This window comes from Ixodes scapularis, unplaced genomic scaffold (assembly GCF_016920785.2).
Source record: "Ixodes scapularis isolate PalLabHiFi unplaced genomic scaffold, ASM1692078v2 PGA_scaffold6__148_contigs__length_123643588, whole genome shotgun sequence".
NCBI lineage: Eukaryota > Metazoa > Arthropoda > Arachnida > Ixodida > Ixodidae > Ixodes > Ixodes scapularis.
In genome coordinates, this window is record NW_024609881.1 from 108,888,312 (window position 1) to 108,910,912 (window position 22,601).

At 47.2% G+C, this 22,601-nt stretch overlaps 1 protein-coding gene across 1 annotated transcript in view; it reads left to right on the forward strand.

Moving 5' to 3' along the window:
* Positions 1–22,601, forward strand: part of LOC8028630 (zinc finger protein ush) — a 232,629-nt gene that overhangs the window by 185,077 nt on the left and 24,951 nt on the right. The gene's annotated exons all lie outside the window — the stretch shown is intronic.

Consider the following 22,601-nt stretch of genomic DNA (forward strand, 5'->3'; position numbering starts at 1 on the left):
CCAAGAGCATTCATTTTGGATAAATGACAATGAAGTCACATCGTCGAAATACGGGACGGTAGCTTGGAACGCGAGTTGAAATATAATGGAAAGACATACTTTATTTTATTTCGCGATCTGGTTACCTGTTGGCTTCAATGCACCTGAGAAGTTTAAGCTCTCTCAGAGAAAAAGGTATCTTTAAGTCCAGGTGTCGGAAAAAACGAGTCTGCTCTAACTTACTATTCGTTCCGATGATGAACAAGCAGTCCGTATAACGGACACTTAAAAAAAAAAAAGAGACACGAAAACTTAAATGCTTTTTTTCTTCACTCGCAATATTTTCTTTTTTAAAGATGAGCAATCAAAATGACAATGCAACAAAACGCATATAAAAGGGTTGAAAAAGACACGCAAAAAAGCGAACGAAAAATAAAAAAATAAAAAAGAAGCGCGGCGGAGGAGGCGAAAGATGGCAGCCGACAAAGTCTCCGTCGCCGTTTTGAGCGGCCGATAGCAATAAAAGCGGAGGAAGAGCCAGGACCGGAATGGAGATAAGCCCGCCTCTGCCTCGCCCCCCTCCCTCTCCTCCACTTTGCTCTTCCACATCTCTGGATGTCCATCCCGCCACCACAGAGGCTGAGTTTCTCCCCCCCACGACACCTCCACTCACCCCCCCCCCCCCCCCCCCCCCCAGGAAGCGATACCGTCGACGGCAGGGGGCAGCACTGGCGGCGGCGCGTGGTGGTGGTGGTGGGAGAGGGGGAAGCCTTATCCCTCCTTGCTCTCTCCAGCCGTTATCTCCGCGGCACATGCGTCGACCAAAAAATTTTCTCGCAGCACATCTCCGTAACACGGACAGTAAAGCAAAGGAAAGGAGGAGAGGCTGGTGCCGCACGCGCCTAAAAGAGCAAACAAAGATGGCCGCCCCCTCTCTCTCCCCTCCACACCGACACCGCTTCAAAAGGAACGCTGCATACGCAAAGAAACAAAAAAAGAGTAGTAGTGGGCCTTTCGGGGCCTTCTCTTCATCGCCAGGGAAATCTCTTAACAACGACAGTTCCCAGACCGGGACGTGATAAGAGCCTTTTTCCGTTCATCCCTTTCCCACATTTCCCCTTTCCCCTCCCACACAGCGTGCCGCCCTCGGCGCGAGCTTTTTTTTTTCTTTTTTTTTTCCTCCTCCTCGCCGGTTACGTATATCGTGCTCGCTATATACCTTTTTAATCTTGCTTCTTTATTATTATTTTTTTTCTCGTTCATTGTCGTGGGGGGTGTTGCTTATGCGAAGGAGGGTGGTCTTCTCGGTAATAATAGCGTAGAGATAAGCCGGTCCACGTTCGCTGTGGGGAAAAGAAGGGAAATCAAAGGGGGAGGGGGAAAAGTGGCGGGATAGCTCGAGCCCCCCGCCATCTTGCTTATCAGCTTCGCGCAGAGAGCAAGTGGCGGCGTTCACAGGACCGAGGGGGTGCTTCGCTTCTTTCCCTATCTTCTCTCGTTTGTGTTTTCTTTGCTTCCTTTCTTTCGTTATCGTCTCGCTGACGCTCCGCCTCCTCCCGCCAGTTGGTCCGAAAGGTCCACGAAAAAAAAAAAAAAAAAAAGAATCTCCCTGGGGCTTTTTGCTACCCCGGGCCGAAAATCCGCGTTGTAGCGGAATATCCCGAATCCGCATCTCTGACATGTCATCTCGCTCGCGCGGGCGGGCGGACGCACTCGTGGGAACGTCGTGAGGCGAAGTCACGCTCGCTGTCCCCCCAAAAGCGCGCTTTTACAAGTTTTGGGCGGCGATTTGCTGTCTGATCGATTCGAGGTTTGCACGTGGCGCCATCGAAGCATGCAAGCAATTTTTCCAACTTGTTCTCGCAAAAAAAAAAAAAAAAAGTTATTTTGCGAAATGTTTGCTGCAGAGGCGTAGGGTTAACGTCTTCTATTTTGTGCCTATTGGACCTTTACCCCACATTTGTAAGGGCCTACTCAAGTGGCTCGAGTATGTAAGAAATAAATAATTATCTAACGCATAGATAACTAGTCTAGAGGGGAAGCTCTCATGGTATTTCGGCCGCTCCGAAATTGCGGGACAGGGCCGCGGACGTCGGTGGCCCTGATGAGACCATACTGCTGGTGACGCATTGAAATACATAATGGAACACTCGCAACATATCTTATATATTTCTCGGCTGGTTCCAGCGCATATTTTGACGGGTCGTGTCGCGTACTACACGTATGTAACCTCCGAAGGCGTTCCGCAAATCCACTTCCCCGCAGCGCGCGCGTGCGCTGCGGGGAAGTGCGCTTACACTCAGTCTCTCGTCGAGGGTTCCGCAAATCCACTTCCCCGCAAGACACCCGTAAGCTGCGGAGAAATATTCGTCTCGCGCACTTCTTCGCAGTGCAGGCGCGTATTGCGGGGAAGCGGATTTGCGGAACGCTCGAAAGACTGCGCAGTTTCATCGAGTCGGGATTTTCGGCGATGCCACAGCCATTTGTCCCACCGCACGTTCGCCCGCTCGTCAGTTGGTGCATACATTTCTCAGCTCACTACGACGTGTTTCCAGGTCACGTCACTCGTTTTTGTCACGCGAGAAGTGTCTTTTTCCGCCAAATTAGGCGGGAGAAACCATCGTCACGTTATGTCACCCTAACACCGAACACCACTTACACCGCGATGTCAGGTCACGTGACGTCAATTAATAAGTCTCGTCAATTAAGAAACGAGACTCTTATCTCCCAAGTCCCATAATAAAGCACCTTATAGGACTTTGTAGATGAAGGTCAGCGGCCAATTTCTTAAGCTCGGCTTATCACATCGGACGACCGCGGATGTCCTGCGGATGTCTTGCTTACACCAGAATTCAATAAAACAAAATGACAAAAATGATAAAAACGGGAAACGCGCAATCTTGCTTTGGCTAAAAACAGAAGCATAATGAATGGAAGGCGAGTTGGCATCGAGGTTCCTCGGAAGCCCGCGAGGTGCCGCGAGAGTCTCTGGGAGATAACGCCGCGCAGCGCGGACAATCTCTCCCGAATGTGGCTGCCCTCTCTCGGTGGCCAGCGGAAACGCCACCCGTTGACGCCGGTCGACGAGTCGCGTGTGTGGGGGGTACGCGGACAAAATGCCCTCTGGCTGTCCGCCTCACGTAACAATCGCGTCATTTGCATGGGCGGACGATTAAAAGGGTATCCGCTAGCACCGGTCGTAGATAGGCCCTGCTCGGGGCTGCTTTCTGAGGTTCGCCCCCGTATGCAAATGTTATCGCGGCACTTGTGCATACGAACATGGTCGCGGCCGCTTATCACGGCCGCCTCCCCGCCATTCTTAGAGTCCTCCATGCTCGCGTGTTTGTTTTCCAACTTCTTTTCTGTTTGTTTTGTCGATCCTTTTTTGGCGTACACGTGTCCACTCGAAGAGAATCGCGAAGTAGAGAGTGACTATCGACTCTACGCGCCCGCCCGCCGGTTCATTCTGTTCCACGCTTCGGTTCTGTTTCTCGGAATAAATAATTTTAGTCAGTTAGTGAAACAGGCCACAGAATCTAATTGTGCCTCGCCCCCCCCCCCCCCCCCCACACACACACACACACACCTTCTACACAATTGTGCCGTCCTGTTTGGTAAATTTTGCCGAATGGATTTCTTGACCCGATGAACTCGGCAAATTTAGTCAACAGATTCGACTGTTCCGACTTTTTTTATTAGTAGTATGATCAAAGTGCTCGTCTAGTGTTTGTTCGTCGCTATTAGAAGTTGGGTAAAATTCGCGACATGCACAATTTGCGGCTAACGGCAAGGAGGTAACCAGTTTAAGGCTTACCACCTTTACACGGCACTTTTAAGGCATGGTTCACCCACCTGCGTTTGACCGCGACCGACTGTGCTACGACTCCTGGCGTTCCAATGCGACGCGTTGCACAGAGTTGAAACGAGGAGGTGCCGGTGTGGCAAGTAGCGCTTCAACGCTTCCGGTCATTAACCAGACTGAAAGTTTTATATTTACGAGATCGAACCTGAACGCTACCCACGAGCCCTTGGCGAAATTATGATGCATAAAAAAGGAGGACATAGGTGCATACCGCAAGCGTTCCTGCTACGAAGCTATGCAATACTAAAAGGTGTATAAACAAGCGGTTCAGCATGTGAATTAACGGCAACGTATCTATGTCTTAAGCCTTAAGTCTTAAGTAGATATCAGCAAATTACAAAATTGTGTTACTCTTCGAGCGATCTTCATTGACTGCCAGAACTATACGCTCTACTAAGGTGGTAAACAATGAAAACTGATTAGAAACGAGCAAGAGGCGATCTCCGCCAGACATTGTCGTCAAAAACACCGCTTTTCGCTGTTCGCGTCTTATTCTTTTCATTGCTATTTTGACGTGCTAGTCAGAAAGTTCAAGTCCACAAGAACAAGCTCGGAGCTACTTTTCGTCGCGGGGGCAGCCCCATCCGAGTGCAAAGCGGCAACACGAACATGTCCGTTGGCATCAGACTGACAGAGCCGATAAAGCGACCGCACGGGATGTCGCCTTTCGGTGTCGACCGCGAGACGAGAGGGGGAACGTGAAACAATGGGCCTCCCGGTCGGGTCGTCGCGGTGCGCCCCCGATAAGGAGAGATGCCATCGAGCGCCGCGATTGTCAGACAAAAACAAAACAAACACGCCCTTATCTTTAACGGCACGCGACAGGCAGGAATGACAAGCGTGTGTCGAACGGGAATGGATGAAGGCGCGACAACAACACCGTTAACAATCACCTACCGCAGTAATTCTCGACGATAATAGACGGCCACAGTGATGGACAGCTTTAGAAAGTCCGGATGCAAGTCTAGCCTTGTTGGTTGTTTTATTTTTGGGTTCCTGACGCTGTAATCATGGATACTTGGTCAGAGAGATTACGATCTGCGCTCATCGCAAGTGGAAGTCACCGTCACGAGCTCGCCCAACACTTTCTATGGCCACGGATGTAATCACTGATCATAGTCCACGCAAAAACGAACCTTCGAAAAACTGAGTGTCTCGTGATTCCCGCTATCGCGTTTTCCGATGTACGTGACTTGATCTTGGGGCGAACGCGTTCCCAGCTCATTCATCGTGCTGTCGACACCAGGGCTATGGGGTGAAGGTTCGATTTCGGGGAGCGTGTAGCTAAACGGAACGGTGACACGTTTGCCAGAACGACCGGACTTCTGCAGCGATTGCTGGAACCAGACTATATACGAGACAGCCGTTCAGCGAGGAAGGAAGGAACCAAGCTGGTGCCGCGTTCATTCCATTGGGATATGCCCGGCTGCCGCATGGTTTTCGAAGATGGAGCGAGCAAAGCCCGCGGACACAACAGGCTCTTCGACGAGATTGCCGCATCGTTCTTCTCCTTCCCACTGGAGATCGAAAATGGCCGGAAATTGTGGAGGAACAAAGAGCCTAGATACATGAGATGGGGCAAGTCGAACCACGGAGACTGTTTGCAATTTAATGGCAGACGCGTCCCGGGCAGATGGGTTTCAAGCGCGCATGCGTTTCGTTGTCGCGTGGAAGCACTCTAAAATTTGGGGCACACTGTGGAGGACAACACACGTCTCGATGTGTCTCTCGCCGAGTCGTACGGGAAGCTCTCCGGATGAGGGATGGGAATCGGGCGTGCCGTGTCCGTTTACGAAAAAGACGACGGTCTTCTGGAGTGTGGTGCCGTGGGGGTGCGTATCGTGTGATTAACCGATGCCAACGAAAAGGAAAGTTTCCGCGCACGACTTCTTCGTTAGGGCATCCACCGGTCCTCCACAAGTGGAAAACACGCTGAAGGAGTCTAGAAGGAACCTGTAGTTGGTCTAGTTGGTGAACGTTATGAAGCATGATGCAAGACGCAAACAATCAACGGACACAAGGAATAAGACAAACACACACACAGACGCCGAACTCTGATGGAAGGGTAGTGGGTAGACCTCGAGGCAGCTTGCTTTGAGGTCTACCCACTATCCATCCATCAGAGCCATTCAGAGCTCGGTGTATTGACGTCACCACAACCAGTGCAAAAGAAGCAGACGAACTTCCGCTTCGCATAGTCATGACGTCAGAGCAGGAAGGGTGCAGACCTTGTCTCCCAGGTGGTGTTGAACGACCACGCATAAAATGCGACACGGCGATCGTTTGATGGTAAATGCACGAACGTCGAACGTATGTAACGCGTTATTAAAGAATGAACTATATGAATATTCAAATAATGCTTTAGTCACGCGGTTGATTTATTTATCCGGATTAATTTGATTCGGCTGAAACGAAGGGCGTGCGAATTTTTTCACCCAAAAATTATGCCTTCTCGCTGGGCCGTCTCGTCGCTATTCAAGTATTTTCATTTCAATCGGTTACTTGCGTACGTTATGCCAACTGGAACGACTCTGGGGCTATTATGGCTACTTACTGAAGTATATATTACCGGATGTCTTGGAAAAAAAGTACAGACTAATTTTCTCACCCGAAAAATAAGCTTCGCATATCCAAACGTTCGGTCTTTGCTAGCAGTCCGTGCCACGCAGACGCCAAAGTTCTACAGCTTCGCGCCACCGAATCCAAAAAGGTACAAGCTGCTTTCGGAATCACAACAACAGTATAATGAGGAAATGACTACCGGCGAAGCCCACGAACACCTGGAAATCGGCTATCGAGAACAAGCACCACGTTCGCATTGGAAATCCTCGAAAATCGGCTCATAAATATTTGATCAGAAAACGGCCAGCTCTAGAACTTTCGCGTATAGCCGGCCCAGTCTACTAGCGCTGCGTTTTTATGAAAGACTGAACGGAGGGTTCCATGATGCGTAGTTCTGTATTCGTTTCTACATCCGGTACTGCTTCTTTTTTTGCATTGTTTACTTGTGTCCTGCCTTTAAGAGCGCGCGATAACTAGGGAAATAAATCTACACGCTGTTTATAAACAAGCCTGACTTTGCCCATACCAAGCGTAGGAGCCGCGCGTGCGCAGTCAGAGAGTTGAGTTGGTGGATTCGGTAGTCCATATATATATATATACGGTGTCTGAATTATCCAGGCTCGATCTCAAATGGGCCGTAAAAATCGTCGCCTGCATGTAGCAAGCTAAACTTTTCATCAAATGTGTATTTCGCAGGCCGGTTTTATCTTGTAAAATTACAAAACGTAGTTCCCTTTCTGTAAAATATAGGGCCAAAACACTTGCCAGGGTCGGCGGCGGACGGCGACGCAGACGACCGAGGGGCGCGTTTGGCGCGCGTATTGATAGATGGCGCTACCTCCTTATCGAAACTACTCGCGACGACCCGTGGTCTATTAGCATAAACAAAATCTTTTTTTTAATGTAAATTTGGTTTAAAAATAAACGCGAACATTGACAGCAGAACTTGAAGTAACAAAAATTGAAACAAATGCGGTTGCGTAACGACGGCGCTCTTGCTGCCGACCGATTTCGTCTGCGTGTCGTCTGCTTTCTTTCGCTGGTTGGCTACACCTTCCGACGCTACTCCCGACGCTATCTATCAAACGCGCCCCGCCACTCGAATCGGTCGTGTGCGTCACCGTCCGACGTTGACCCTGGCAAGCTTCTCTGTACTATTTTTTTTTTTTACAGAAAGGGAGCTACCCTTTGTACTTTTGCATGTTAAAACCGAAACGTGGAATACACCGTTCACGAAAAGTTCAGATTGCTACATGCACGCACCGATTTTTACGAGCCATTTTAGATCGAGCCTAGGTATTTCAGAAACTCTCTCTCTCTCTCTCTCTCTATATATATATATATATATATATATATATATATATATATATATATATATATATATATACCAATCATGCAACCGCGGAGACAAAAACAAATAAAACAACTTAATGGCTTGATGAGTTCTCGGCTCCCATTTATATCCTAGAGCAGTGACAAAAATGAAGAAAAAATATAATATCCCGAAAGAAATAAAGAATACCGCTTGTAGTTACAATCTCACATAAAATTGGGTGTGAAATTACAAAAAGACACATATATATCTATATAGTCATGCCTGGTTAATGTAGACACCGTTAATATGAATACCTTGCTATAAGGACACCATTTTCGGGGACATACTGGGAAAATGCATGCATATCTGTCTCGTTATCGTGGACAACTCACGTTAGGGACGATTGTTTTAAAAGGAAATGAGGTGTCCATACTAACGAGGCATCTCTTTATTACAGAGAAAATGCTACAAACATGAGTAGGTCGTAACAAAATTATACATAAACATACACAATTCCTTCATGGTTATTTCATTCAAAATGAATATCACTCTCAGAAAGAAAATTCGTCACTTTAGGAGTTCTGTAGGGCAACATTTCCTTTCCAGTATTTAATCGACATGCATGTAACTACATTCCAGCGCTCGGGGTTACGAACTTTATACCTCGAAATATGTTGCTTCAGACCAGACAATTCTACCAAGTAGGTATTATTGTTGAGCAACTCAGCTATACGCCTTATCGTGTCGATTTACAGAAATAAATGTTATTGCGCATGGTAACTGGTAAACGTTTACACTTAAAAAAAATGAAGCTAGGGGCAGAAGGAAGGATGGAAGGAAGGGACAAACATAACCAAGTCTCAAAAAAGAGCTTCGTTTTGAGACTTCGTTGTATTTGTCGGCCCCCCCCCCCTTTTTTTTCCTGTCTCGTTTTATTTTATTTTTTTTCTTCCAAGTATTAATGTTGTAGATGCTTAATATATAACACTCCATGAACAGGTTATCAGTATAAGAGCGAGAAGAAACATTCGCTCTTCGCGTAACATTCATTTTCGAAGCAAGTGCACTTTCTCAAGATTTGTTGCCGTGGTGGTACCCCACACCAGATAATAGTAATTGAAATGAGAAAAACAAAGAAGGATGTATATAATAATAATACATTAACTGACTTTTGAAGTGTATATCTATTCCGATATACCAGACGTACAACTTTTACCAACCCTTTCTATTAGATACTCAATATGATTATCCTGTAATATAGTTTCGTAGAGCACAACTCCAAAATTTTTACAAAAATTATCCATTCCAATATGAAATATGGTTACATAAATTCAACCTATTGAAGTAATCACTTTAGGCCAGGGATACAAGTTGATTTGCCTCATCCGCAGCAGGGAGGTTGGTTGTATCGTTCGCGTATATATCGTATTCTGGTCAGTTTTCACAATATCGTTGACATAAACGTTAAAAAGAAAATGTTCTAAAATACTCCTTCGAGATACTCCCGATACTAACGAATCTACGGCAATAAATAATGCCGCATAGTTTGACGGAATTCAGAACTCAGAATTCACTCAATCCACAACGTCGACAAGGGCGTTCAGAGGCAGAAAATACTTTTCGTAGAAGGAGGACGGCTTCGCAGGGGGGAGGGGGGGGGGGGAAGGGGGGGAGGAGGGGGGGGGGGGGTGTTGGACAGCCGAACAGGAAGGGCGTCTAGCGAGCACGTCGTATATTGGTGTGGCACGGAGCGGAAACATTGCCGGCGCAGCAGCGTGCCTCGTCGGGGGCCCATCGCGCTCTCAAATTGTTGTCCCACATCGGCGGACACTTATGTTTGCCTCGGCGTTTGTCCACTGGCCGCCCGCTATCTTGGCCCGACAGGCGCCTCCTTGAAGCGCCTCCCCACCGTCAGCGCGTCGGCCGCGACACTTCGTTACGTTTGTTGCCGTTGCCGCGATCGCATCGGGTGCCGACAGTTCCCGCTACTTCCGTCGTCGTCGTCGTCGTTGTTGGTTGTCGTTGTCTTTTGCTTCGGGCGTCTCTGCTGTCTGTACGGCGAGTTCAAATGGAAGCGGGGGCCGCATTTGGCGACACCGCCCTCGGCCAATACCTCCTTGGAGATAAGGCCTGCACCCTTCCTCCTCTGACGTCATCGCTAGTAGACCCACGTAGCGCCGCCTAGGGTCCGTCAGCGTCCCCGCCAGCGCGTCGCACGGCGTCGTCTCACACGCGGCTAAGCCAAGACGGACGCGTCTACCGCTTTACGTCGTCTCTCGTGGAGCTTCAGCGTGTTTTCCGCTTGGGGCGGGCCGGGGAACCACTAAGGATGACGTCATTCGCGGGCCTTCTCCTTTTAGGGGCCTGCCCCCGGCGTCGTGAGATGAGGTCTTGCAGAACCAATAAGCTTCAATGGGAAAAAACAAAAACAAAAAAAAGCTCTAAACTCATGTGAACGTGTGATGCGTTCCCAGCGGTCACGTGACACCCTGATGGGACGCAACGCGACGTGTTAAACCTGTCCCGCTAAATTTAACTTGAAAATGTCCTCGCCATGTTTAGCCTGTTTTAAGCATCATGTCTGCTTATTTACGTGACATTACAGATATGTTAATGACATCACATCTGTCTGTGACGTTGCAGATGTCTGTGACATTGCATCCCTCTTCAGAATCACTCCTCGAGCCAAAAAAGGAACACATTCTACTAAAAAAAGAATGCTTCAGGTTGAATCTTTGCCTTCGCTTTTTGTGTTTAAGTCCCGCTCACGATTTCTCGACGTGTTGTGGTCTCCCGTTTTCTCCTTAAGTACTCGAAGTTCCCGAAGTAACACCCACCCACTGTGAGAAGATGAAAGGCAAACATGAAGAGGTGGGCGAGCATTCGGGGGGTGGGCGATCATTCGGGATCTTGAGATTGTCCGCTTATCGTGTCGATGTGTATAGGGACAGCAATATTAAACACTTAACAAGCTCATCTGCTACGTTTAGCGGGATAACCTGCCCACTAAGATTGGCGGGAATTTTCCCCTCAAACTCTCTAAACCAGCCCTATAAAGGGCTTCCCCCGCGGAACACGAATCCCTTTTAAGCGCGGTCCCGCTGCTAATATCTTTTGCAAAGTACCGTCTTCAGACAATGTCTGGGGTGTGTTTCTCTCTAACATGGTCTAACATGTCTTCAGGCATGTTAGGAGCACACGCATATGTACGAACATTCTTGAGACGTGTCCGAACATAATTCTATTCATCATGTCCGCAGCATGTGTTTTGTATAATATCCGAGCAGCGTGGCTTTCGGCTTTCGACTTTTTAGGGAACACAATTTCGCGGCCCGATTAGGAGCACGTGCAAAACGGATTAGTGGCAAAGCAGAATCCAGGTCTCAGCTTTGCATGCGCTCTATAAGGTGTGCCAAATGACGTCCGTTACACCGCCGGAAGGAGTATATATTGTTCTCTGTGGGCAGTTCCATACCGGATTCTGCGTCAAAAACAAAGGATGTCGCTACACAGATAAAGCGCAAAAAAAAAAAATAACAATAATAACGCGCGCATCGTAACAATAATGCCGATTTACGTTCAATGGTTCCCGACCCCGCTGCTGGGCACACCGATAGTTCGTACTTTGCGACGTGGAATGACGCTCTCCCGAATGGGGAAGAGGCCGGGCGTCGTGGATTTGTTGGCTTGGACGCACAGTAACAGCGCAGCCTCTCGAAATAGACTTCCTCCCGCGTTTCTCTTTTTATTGTTTTACGTTTGTGTTTTTGTTCCGTCCGATTGCGGCCGGATGCAGCCTAGCGAGTTATCCGCCGTCCGCAGTACCGTATTTGGCGACATCTGAGAAGATGACGCCTCGCGCGCGCGCTCTTCCCAACTATGGGTCCGTCGGGCTATAGTCGCGTCCGTCCGAGACAGAGTTTGTCGTCCGGTTTTCGGCGATTGCTCGGGCGTCGCTTTGTTTCTTTTAATTTTTTTTTTTTATATCGATGTTTATTGTCTCTTAGTCCACAGCAAGTGAGTCTAGATTGGGCGCGAAGTCCGTCGGTCATCCGGGATATTCTTCCCCCGGGAGCCGCCCTCTTTGAATTGCATTGCTCTCGGCCGGTGACTTTGCCGGCGTTTTGGGCGAACCTCTTTTCACGGCTGGATGCTTCCCGGTTTTAAAAGCCCGGACCGGACGCTTTGGAGGGATCTTTTGTTTTTGTCTGGTATTTTGGATGGATAAGACTGACCGTTCTTCTGCCTCTCTGTCATTCTCTATGGTGAGGTTTTATTGTTTCTACTAGGCGAGCTAAGCTTTAAGTAGAACAAAAGTGTAGACCTGTTTCGAAAACGTGAGATCAGGCAAATCTAGGTTCAACACGCGGCTCCTCTCATCCAGGGAAGTCAACCAGTAAACTCAACCTTCCCCGGCTCTCTATACTGCAATGGAATGTTGTTGCGTGTTACAAAAGTTACCGCACTCTGTCTTAACATTTCAAGGTCAGCCACTTTTTTTTTCGGAGCTCGTCGCTTAAAATGCGCACCCATCGTTTTTGGTATGTCAATTCGTAGACACCGGGTGTGCTTGATCATTGTCAATGAACGAAATAAGGAATTTTATCGATGATAAAATTGCGCTCCTTTTTTTAATTTTTCTTTTCAGTCGGTACAACGCGACGATGGTTGGTTATCCGTGTTCAAGCACCCCGACCTGCGGGTACTCCGGGTACTTGTTTTCTAGGTACATACAAAAAAGTTACCTAATTTCATCGAGCCAAATTGAATTATTATTTCTTAATTGAATTTTAACGGAACCTAACACAGATTTCTTGAGCATCGCGTCGTGTGTCACAGTAGAAGGCGATGGAGTTCGCCAGTTGGCAAATGCTTTCGTGAACAGCAACAAAATAAAGCAAAAAAGACAGGTAAGAGGACGCCGCGACGCTTTGAAAAGACTTGGCCAGCTGCCAAAAGCTTTCAATAACAACACGAAAAAAACGTTAGAAGAGGAGGACGCTGCGACTCTTTGAAAAGGCTTGGCCAGCTGCCGAAAGCTTTAGGTAACAACACAAAAAAAAAGACGTTCCAAAAGTAGAACGCTGCGACGCTTTGAAAAGACTTGGCCAGCTGCCAAAAGTTTTCAATAACAACACGAAAAAAGCGTCAGAAGAGCAGGACGCTGCGACGCTTTGAAATGACTTGGCCAGCTGCCAAAAGCTTTCGATAAGAACACGAAATAAACGTTAGAAGAGTAGGAGGGTGCGACGCTTCCAAAAGACTTGACCAGCTGCCAAAAGCTTTCGATAACACGAAAAAAGCGTTAGAAAAGTAGGCCGTTGCGACGCTTTGAAAAGACTTGGCCAGCTGCCAAAAGCTTTCGATAAGAACATCAAGCAGATAAAATAGGAGTAGAAAAGATAAGCGTAGCGACGCTTTGAACGGACGCTGCGTCGTGTTCGACAAAAGCGGAGACTGGACGCCAGCATGTACTGCGTTCCTCATAAAAAAAAAAAAATTACGTGTGACGGTTCGATGCATTGGCTAAAAACAGCTGCTCTTCTTTTACCGCAGTGTAGCAATTTTAATACTTAAATCCTCACTAGAATCTCGCGAAGACATCAAAAACTGTGGTAGGACTTCTGAAGTTTGCCGAACTGTGCTCGAGACTATATGGACCACAAATCTCTCCTTGTTTATATTTCATTGCGGAAAAAAACAAAGCCTAACGCAGCGGTCCTGTGGCAACATGAGCAGTTCGGATCGCCGCTTCCGTGGCTCACACACGTGCTCCGGCGCTCTGTGCTGCAATAAGAAACAGTCGAGATAACCCTCCAACCGCAGTCCCGCAGAGTTGCACCAAGTCGCCGAGCTGATTGTCAACCCTCGTCCCTTATTTACAATATCATTAATTAACCCGCGCATCTCTCTTATTATTTTTTGTACTTTCTTCTTGGGCCGTTTTATTCTTTTTCTTTTTTTACTCTAACCTTTCAAGTTGCAACTTATCTCTGCCAGCCGAGTGACTGAACCACATTTTTTTTAAGGAAGTTGCGTGCTCTTTACTCGTACAGTGTTTGGAGCGCTTTTTTTTTTCAGCTAGTTTTAGGTGTTGGGTGTGTCGTTTCATTGATTTACTTTTTTTGTTTGTTTGTTCTTCAGGAGCGGTTCTTTCGCTTAGCCGAAGGGGTGCTGGCGTTGTAAAGAAGAGGCGGATCTCTGTTTCGGGATGCCGCGGAGGGGGGTGTACCGGTTGACTCGTAAATAGGATTAATTAATAACTGGAACGGGGTCTTCTCCGATCGCACGCGCAAACATTTTTTTTTATTATTATTTTTTTCTACTTTGGAGGCGTTGTTCCTTTCGATAGGCTCGGTGTTGCCCGTGTCTCTTCGGCATCGGTTCGGAAATGAACGCCACCGTGATTCCCCCCCCCCCCCCTCCCCCCCCCCTCCCCCTACGAAACGCGTGCGAGTGCAACTGAGATAAACAGGGATGCTGAAGGGTTAGTTGCGTACCAATTATTTTTGGTAGCGCTTTTTTTTTTTCTTCTTCTTCGTCACGTATCTTGTTGCAACTTTACTTACCGCCACACTTTTTTTTTTTTATAATATAGAGCGCTCGATGCTTTGTTCGTAACCATTATCGGAAAGGAAAAAGTTGTGCGGAAACGCCGCAGCGACAATTTCTGTGGATACGCGTGGCGGCTGTCATCTCTTGCCGTCTGCGTAACCGACTGCTTGACTTGGCTTGACTCGGCTTTCTTTTTCTTTTTTTCGCCGTGTGTCACGTCGTTGGCTCGTATCGGCACGTCGCATATGTTTGTTGGCTGTTACCAACGGAGGTACCGCGTACAGTTGTCAGAGTCGCGTTCGACGCGTTTAATTAGGGAATATAATTAATCAGATGCGGGCCTCCATAAATTAACTTTGCCACACCGACTTGACATTTGCTATTTTGTTCAACTACTGGTGAGCGTTTTTGTTTTTTTTTTCGTATTGACGTGGTACGACTTAATTTCCGTGCACTGTTTTTTATCTTTTTTTTTTTTCTGTAACGATTTTGATAGATTTGCGTGGCTCTTATTTTGCTTTTGGGCCCTATGTGGTTTTGCATCAAGTAAGCATTATCGCTAACCGAAAGCCGAAACTTAAGGACGGAACTAAAATAAATTATTAATAAATAACGCGTCTCTGGCAGCCGTAAATGTAAATGTATAAACAAAGTGCCACGCGAAACAGAAATTACGAAGATCCGAAGGGGCGCTTCTTTAGAAATGACGATAACTATAAGGCGGAGGAGCTTGCGGTACGAAACTCCGGGTTGTCTATAGACCAACGCACTGTTTACAAACAGGCCCGCGTTTGCCCCTCCACCGGCTGCGGGCTTTGCGCGTGCGCACAAACCATACTCGCCGAGGCGAAGCTTCCACTCATTCCCGGTGAAAACAGCAGCGCCACAACGTCAGAGAGTTGGTCTATATAGTCGCTAACGGCTTACGAAACGCGGGGGCGTGGCTTAATATGTTAATTCAAGCTCCTTGCGTCGTGATTGGTTCTTATTGGGTGTTCTTACCTGCGAATACTGCTTTTTCTTTTAAATTGTCACTGACTATGGTGTTTTTTTTGAAGCATGAAATGCTTTTTAAGGCTTCCCACAATTCCAAGATTTTCCCGCTAAATTTAGCGGGGAAATTGATATAACGATACCTATGCACGAATTCAGTTTCCCCGCCAAATTTAGCGGAAAGATTAACGTCACGTGACCAATTCAGTTTTCCCGCAAAATTTGGCGCGAAATTGTTGTGACGCGACCTATACGTCAACTCAGTTTTCCCGCGAAATTTAGCGAGAAAATTCGCATCTTGTGGCCAAAACGTCGGCTCAGCTTCCCCGCTACATTCAGCGGGAAATTGACGTCACGTGGACTATACACCAATTCAGTTACCCGCTAAATGTAGCGGGAATATTCACGTCTTGTGACCCAGACACCAATCCAGTTTGCCCGCTAAGTTTAGTGGGGAAAATGAACATCACGTGACCTGACAGATCAGGTGACCTATGCAACCATTCAGTTTCCCCGAGTAAAATATACGCCTCGTGACGCACCAGTTCCCGCAGCAATTTTCTACGATGCATCTCATGCGTTACAGGGCATTAAAAGTAAAAGTCGCTGCCGCTTTTTTTTTTCTCTCAATAAATTCAAAATGAAGCAATAATATTCGGCTGTTTTCTGTAAGGACTCTCTTTTATATGTACGTATATACAGACAGGGTGTTTTTATTCTAAGCTTTTACAGAGTTGTAAAAACAAAAACAAGCTGAGCGGGTGAGTTAGTTATACAGATGGGGGACACAATATAAGGGTATAATTGTCGCGATAAGTGAGGTAATTCACTAACATTTGTTAAGTAGCGTTTTATTTGTTGAAGGTAACGAAATTTACGGTTTCAATCAGAAACTTGCTGAGCGTCATCGAACGCCACTAAATATTTTTGGGAGGACGTTGAGCGCGTGGGTGGTCGGGGTACTTTAAAGGGGCACTGACACATCAAAATCATATTTTTTTTTATTATCCGAAACGATTGAAAACGATGCCGGGACATTACCCTCAAAATTTGAGATTTGGGAATTCAGTATTCGTGAAGTAAAAAAACAATTTCCAAATGCCGAATTCGAAGTTCCCGCGCGATCGGCGCCGGTGCCTTGACGTCAAAAATTGAGGAGACCTGAGAGTCGACTTCCTTTCATTACTCCCTGCTGTTGCCATGGCGACCCAAAGCGAGGAGGAAGGGAGCGAGCGGCGGCGTTTCGGCGGACCGGTTTTGAGCGGTGTCGCCTGTTTTCCGTTGGAGGATACAAATCCAGGAGACGGCACCACAACGAACTCCCGATTTTTGGTATTTCAAAAAGAAGGGCCGTAGTGCGTTCGCAATTGCGTTAAAAAACATGTTTTAGGATTGCCGTAATTAAATGTTATAGAGATGTCGCCTACAAAGCTTCTAAATTTCCTGATTTTTGACGTCACCGATCAAAAGAAGCGAGGAGGCGAGAGGCGGGAAAATCAAACGCCAAAAATAAAAAGGCGCGCGCGCGCGCGGGAAAATTTTTTTTCGCGATGCGGTTTTTTTTGCGTGTCTATGACTGCAACTTGCATCGTTTTAGACAATAAAAATAAATACGACCTTTGGGGTGTCAGTGCCCCTTTAACGAGAGACGGAAAAGTCACGCGTCCGAGTTGTCGCTTCGACACCCACGCGCTCAAATTCCTTCTAATATTTGCTGATTTACTGGTCTTTTGATCACGCTCAGCAAGTTTCGAATTGGAGCTATATGTTCCTTTGTTTTTTATCAAGTAGAATGATTTCCTTACCAAACGATAGTTAACTGACCGACTTATCGTGACGGTTACCCCCGTATATTATGTCCCCCTTACCGTATAACTCACCTGCACATACCGAATTAGTGTACGTTTGACGACTTTGTTTTTTTTAACAGTTTTGTAAAAAAAGAAACAAAAAAAAACACTCAGTATATTTTAGTGTGTCAGTGTGATAAACGTCAGAGGGCTAGTGTGTTTTCGAAGAAGGATATTGGCGAAATGAACTCATGCGCACTCGGAGAGATATCGCGCAGTATGCTCGTCGGATGTTGCATATATCAGTTCGCACCGCCTATCTGAATGATCCTCTAATAGCGGGAGACACTCGTGTAATCACTACCTGGGCGACGCACTCTGAAGGCCGCAGGTTACTTGCCTAGATGCCTCACCTGCACATTCTGGAGCTCACGCTGGATAGAGGTGACTTTAACGCGGAATAGACTAGTTTTCATCTCGAAAACCGTTATAAAAAACAAAAAAAAAAGTTTGGCTTTTTGCGGAGCATTATTAAGTTCCCCCTTTATGTAGAGAATTAAGATATCTGTAGGTGAATTCTAGATTAGATATACATTATCGGCATCGAGACATACGTTTTAAACGCCAAAAGTATCGCTCTTCCTCCGACAGCAAAACCTTGTAAAAACTACTCGCGGCGTACAAACAGTGCTCAAAACTTCATCCTTATTTTTAAGTTAAAGCGAGTATAGACATCTAATGTGTAACTACCCTTGCTCTCTGTTGCTTCCCTAAAGTCTCAGTCACACTCCACGTACATGATGTAAAAGTCAGTTTGTCCTCTGCACACATGCTGACGGAAGTATCTCCGAACACGGCTGATGCGTTTCCGAAGCATGTTTTTTTTTTCCATACATATAAATGTAAACAAAACAATTGGTGTGCGTATGTTTATACAGCTTGAACTCAGTCTGCCTTCAACGAGCGACTTGTCTCTCAGCTGTACATGAGCAATTTAGCCAGTGCGGTACAACCTCGAGCCTGAGGTCTTTGGCGTGCAACACACAGTATAATGATGCGCGACCGCACGCCGATACGATGCTCATCCAGATCGAAACGGGCAAGGGTAGGGTTTGAACCCAGGACCCCCGGGGTTCTGAAGCGCGAGCTTTCGCTCCACGTGGTCCGAGCTGGTGTGCGCTAGCCCACTCGGCCACCAAGTCTCCCATACATGTGTGTGCTTCGAACATGTGACCAATCTGACATTACCGTCATACAAAGAACAAGCGCCCCTCAGACAGCGTCTCCAGACTGTCTTTTGTATTACGTATTGGCGTTCTAACCGCGGCTTGAGGGTCGCGGGTTAGCCGTCATGGTGCACTGGCTAGATGTCTCATCCACATTGCGGAGCTCAAGCTGGATAGAAGCGACAAAAACAACATTAGTTGGTTTTGTCGCTTCTAAGAGGTTAGTTGTCTCTGAAGAGACAACTAACCTCTTATTTGATTTGCTTTTTGTGGCTTGTCCAATAGATAAGAAAGTTAGGAAAGGAAACAACGAGTAAAAGCACTGATTGCTTTTTTATTATTTGATCTGATAACCTTTCTTATCACGTGCGCGTTATGTTCGGTGACTATTAGGAAGGATATCCAACCATGGGTTGCATTGTGGCTAAATTGAGAACTGAACCCATAAAGACAAAAACAACATTAATAAAAAAAAAGCCAATTTTGACGCAATGCTCAGCTGACGCGGCCGAACACTGCACCAAATTCAAACGCCGAGCTCTGGGGAAAAATAAAATAAAACAAGCTGTACAAAGCGCTTTTTATAGCTCGATCTTCTTGCCGATCGAAGACAATCGAGTACATTTCGGTGCGACTGAACTGGTTCCGTCGGTGGTCGCAGTATTTAAGATATTAGAGACGCAAATTCGTGTTCAAGGTTTTTTGTTCACCGTGGCCGTGCAGACATGGGGAGCCAGTTCGAAGGATTCGGTTCTTGGGAAAGTAGAAGAATCCTTCCAAGTTCCTTTTTGGACCAACACGTGTTGTTTGTCTTCACTTAATGTAGTTTCCACAGTTTCTCTTTGAGGTGTATACAAGACAGAAAACTAAACTCGACGTTTCTAGGAAACGTTCACGCGTGACAGGGGAAAGATGGCCTACTGCACCACAGGGAACTGCAAACAGAGCCTTCAAAGCCATCCCGACGTTTCCGAAGACGACTGGCCTTGTATGTGGAGAGAGATCCCTGACATAAGAGCAAAATCAGTTCTATGCACCTAAAGTATACACCTTGAACTTTCGACTATGGCAATAATTCTGATCCCCCCCCCCCCTTACTTTTAACCTTTTAGCTACCTTTTAACTATTTTCGGTTTACCAAGCACTCGCTGAGTAGCGACGTGCCCCGTATTATAGGCCCGCACGTCTCCCGGCTATCTTTTTTTCTTTATTTTTTCTCTGGATTACATCTACAACTACAACAAAAATATAGTGTGGTTACAATAGCACGACGGCTTTTAATCATAGCGCCAGATAAGCAGGAAGCCGGACTTTGTGGCCCTTCGCTGCCTTGCAGGGGCTACTTGTAGATCAGCGCTATTCGAATCGGACTTCTATTTCTGCATCCTCTTTAACATGGCAGCATTTACTTTCACATGAAACTGTGCAAAAAGTAGAGGGCGCCAAAAAAAAGAAAGGAAAAAAACATTACAGTATCTTTTTGACGGCTAAAATGAATTACCATATCGCCCAATCTCATTCTCCGCCCAAACGTAGCGCCAGCGGTGCGAACCAAATGACTAAGTTTCAGAACTAACCGTTATTTTATTAAAAAGTTATAGGTGATTTTCTGAAAATTTCACGGGGAAAATGGCGCCCCTTTGTATCAGTTTTCTATAACCGGGGTCATTCAGCTCCATGTGTTCGAGTGCTCCGTCAGCCGCCATTTTGCCACTGAACGTTCTAGAAAATCACCTATAACTTTTGAATGAGATAACGGTTAGTCCTGAAACTGAGTCGTTTAATTTGCACCGCTAGCGCTACATTTGGGCGAAGAAGGAGCATTCGGCAACTCGTAGTTTATTATTGCGATAAAAAAACAGAACAAACAAAAAAAAACTTGGGCGACGCTTAAGCTTCTTCTTTAAGAGTGGAACGCGTTTGCGTTATCGGGCCCCGCTCGCAAAGCCTTCTCATACAAACCCGCGCTCGTTTCCAAGGCTTGCAAAGCGTGTGTGCGTGGTCCAGTCGATAGCGTCACGTATCACGTGACGTAACAGGTGAGCGTTATGGTTTGCTTTCGATTCCCGCGCGAGGTCATGTAGCGTGACGTCACGTGTCGCACGTGAGGTCGCACGTGCGACATGTGACGCCGCACGTGCGACGTGTGACGTCGCACGCGTGATGTGACTGGCTGTGACGTTATGACCCTATCCATCCGATAAATTTAGCGGAAAACTTTTCCCGCCGTATATGGTGAGAATATTTAACCCTCGTGACGTCACACGCGACGTCCCGTGTGACGCCAACAGGTGCATGTCGGGAGTTTGTTTGTCCCGCGAACGCCCACACCGGATTATCTGGGACACAAGCTCTTAAACGCTATCGCGTTAAAAAAAAAACAAAAAAAAAACAGTATTTTTTTTTTTTTGGGGGGGGGGGGGGGGGGGGGGGAGATTTCGCACTAGAGTCACCTATACTTCATTTCACCTCATCGTAGACTAACTGTGAAGGCTTATCAAGCGCGAACGGCTAGCCTTGACTGTGGAACTCGCTGGTGCAGCCGCCGAGGCTTCATCCGAAAAAATTAGCTCGCGCTTTTTGCATGCGCGGCTAACAGTATTTTATGCTAAGGTAAGACTGACTACTTAGTGACAAGTTAAGGTTGAAGAGGAAGCGATCTCCTCTCCAGCGTTTGCTCTGCTAAAGTGAAAAGAGGTGGAAGGAGCTTTGCTTAAACTCTTAATTTTGTCGCCGTCTATAGTCAAGCAGCTCTGCACTTTCCCTGCACACAAAAAGTCCGACGCTATACAGTTTCTGTTAGACCTTACGAACGCGTTAAACTGATTCCGCCTTCAGACAACCACCAAATCGAGGAACGAACTTTGGGCCGTGTACGATCTTCAACGTTAGGCGTCTTCGAAGATGGTGAACGGGCTATTTTGCGCACGGCAGCGATAGCGCATCGACTGGGACTCAGCAAAATCAGAGAGCCTAGATCTCAGGGAGGAGGCAACGTAAACCGCTGAGCGCGTTTCCACTTTGATGGCCTCCAGTACCACAACGCGTTTGCGGCGTCGTTAACGCGAGCTGGGCGACGGCGTGTGGATCCACTAGGGGAGGGATTAAACTGAAGGCCTTTTATTCTTGGCGGTCCTGGGATATCGGACGGGGACGGTTGACAAAAATCTTGGAAACTCTTGCAGACCGTCGACGGTGTCAGCTCCCCCTCACACCTTGTATAACAGAACGCGGTCCGTCAAACGTTTGACCCCGATCGGGCAGATGGATGCACTCTGAAACCTAGGCGCACTGGGCAAAACGCATTAGTCCGATGACGCGCGCTCCATGCAAATCTGTCCGGGCAACGTCTAATGGCAAAGCAACGTCCGTCCTGTTTGCCCAAGCTGCGGTCTCCGCGCCTGCGCTTTGATCCTTTTTTTTTTTTAATTATTATTAGTTTTCGTTTTGAGCGGCAACCCCCTTAACTGCAGGGTTTCATCTAAAGCAAACGTTGGTGAGCGCCAAGAGTCAATAGAGTTTCCCAATTTATTCCTCGCAATCTGAGAGAAATCCACCTTGCCCTCTGTCTGTGTCTGGTGTGTACGGCGAGCATCGGAGCAATACCGCCCAGACGAGAACGAGAGACACCACAAAACGTGCAAGCATCGCCCTTATTTTTGAGACGCTGCAACACGGGCTGTCAAACAAAGAACAAAGAGCGGTTTGGTGAAAATAAAAAAGGATCAAAGAAAGAATAAAGACACCTAGAAACGAGGACAGACAGTACAGTTGCTGACACAAACCAGGCGGCGCTTCGCGAAACCACTAGTGATTACGTGTGTGTGTGTGTTGGGGGGAGGGGGGAGAGGGGGGAGATTTAGATAGAGAGAGAGATGTCCAGTCCTTGTCTTCTCTAGGGAGTATTGATTGGAGGCACCAAGTTGTTCGATAGCGGTCGTGTTGTGCGCGCGATATGCAGATTTGAATCTCTCTAAATGGTTCTCGTTCGGCTTCGTAACGATTCGCTCGGTGCGTTGTCGGGCGAGGGCTTACCGAGGTGAAGATAACGCGTTGGTGGCGGCGTCACGTTTGTTCTAAAGGTCAGTTGCACAGCACAGTAACTCGACGTCACACAGTGTCACTCGATCATGTAATTTGACGCTACAGTGCCACGTCCCACCGTGACCTCCCTGTGCCACGTGGCCACACAAGTCGGCGTCACGTGACCGCGTGACTTAATGTCACAGCGTGACGCGACCACGTGACTGTGGCAACTTGGCGCTACGGTCCCACGTGAGTCGTGACGCCTTGACCTCACAGTCACGAGGTCACACAAG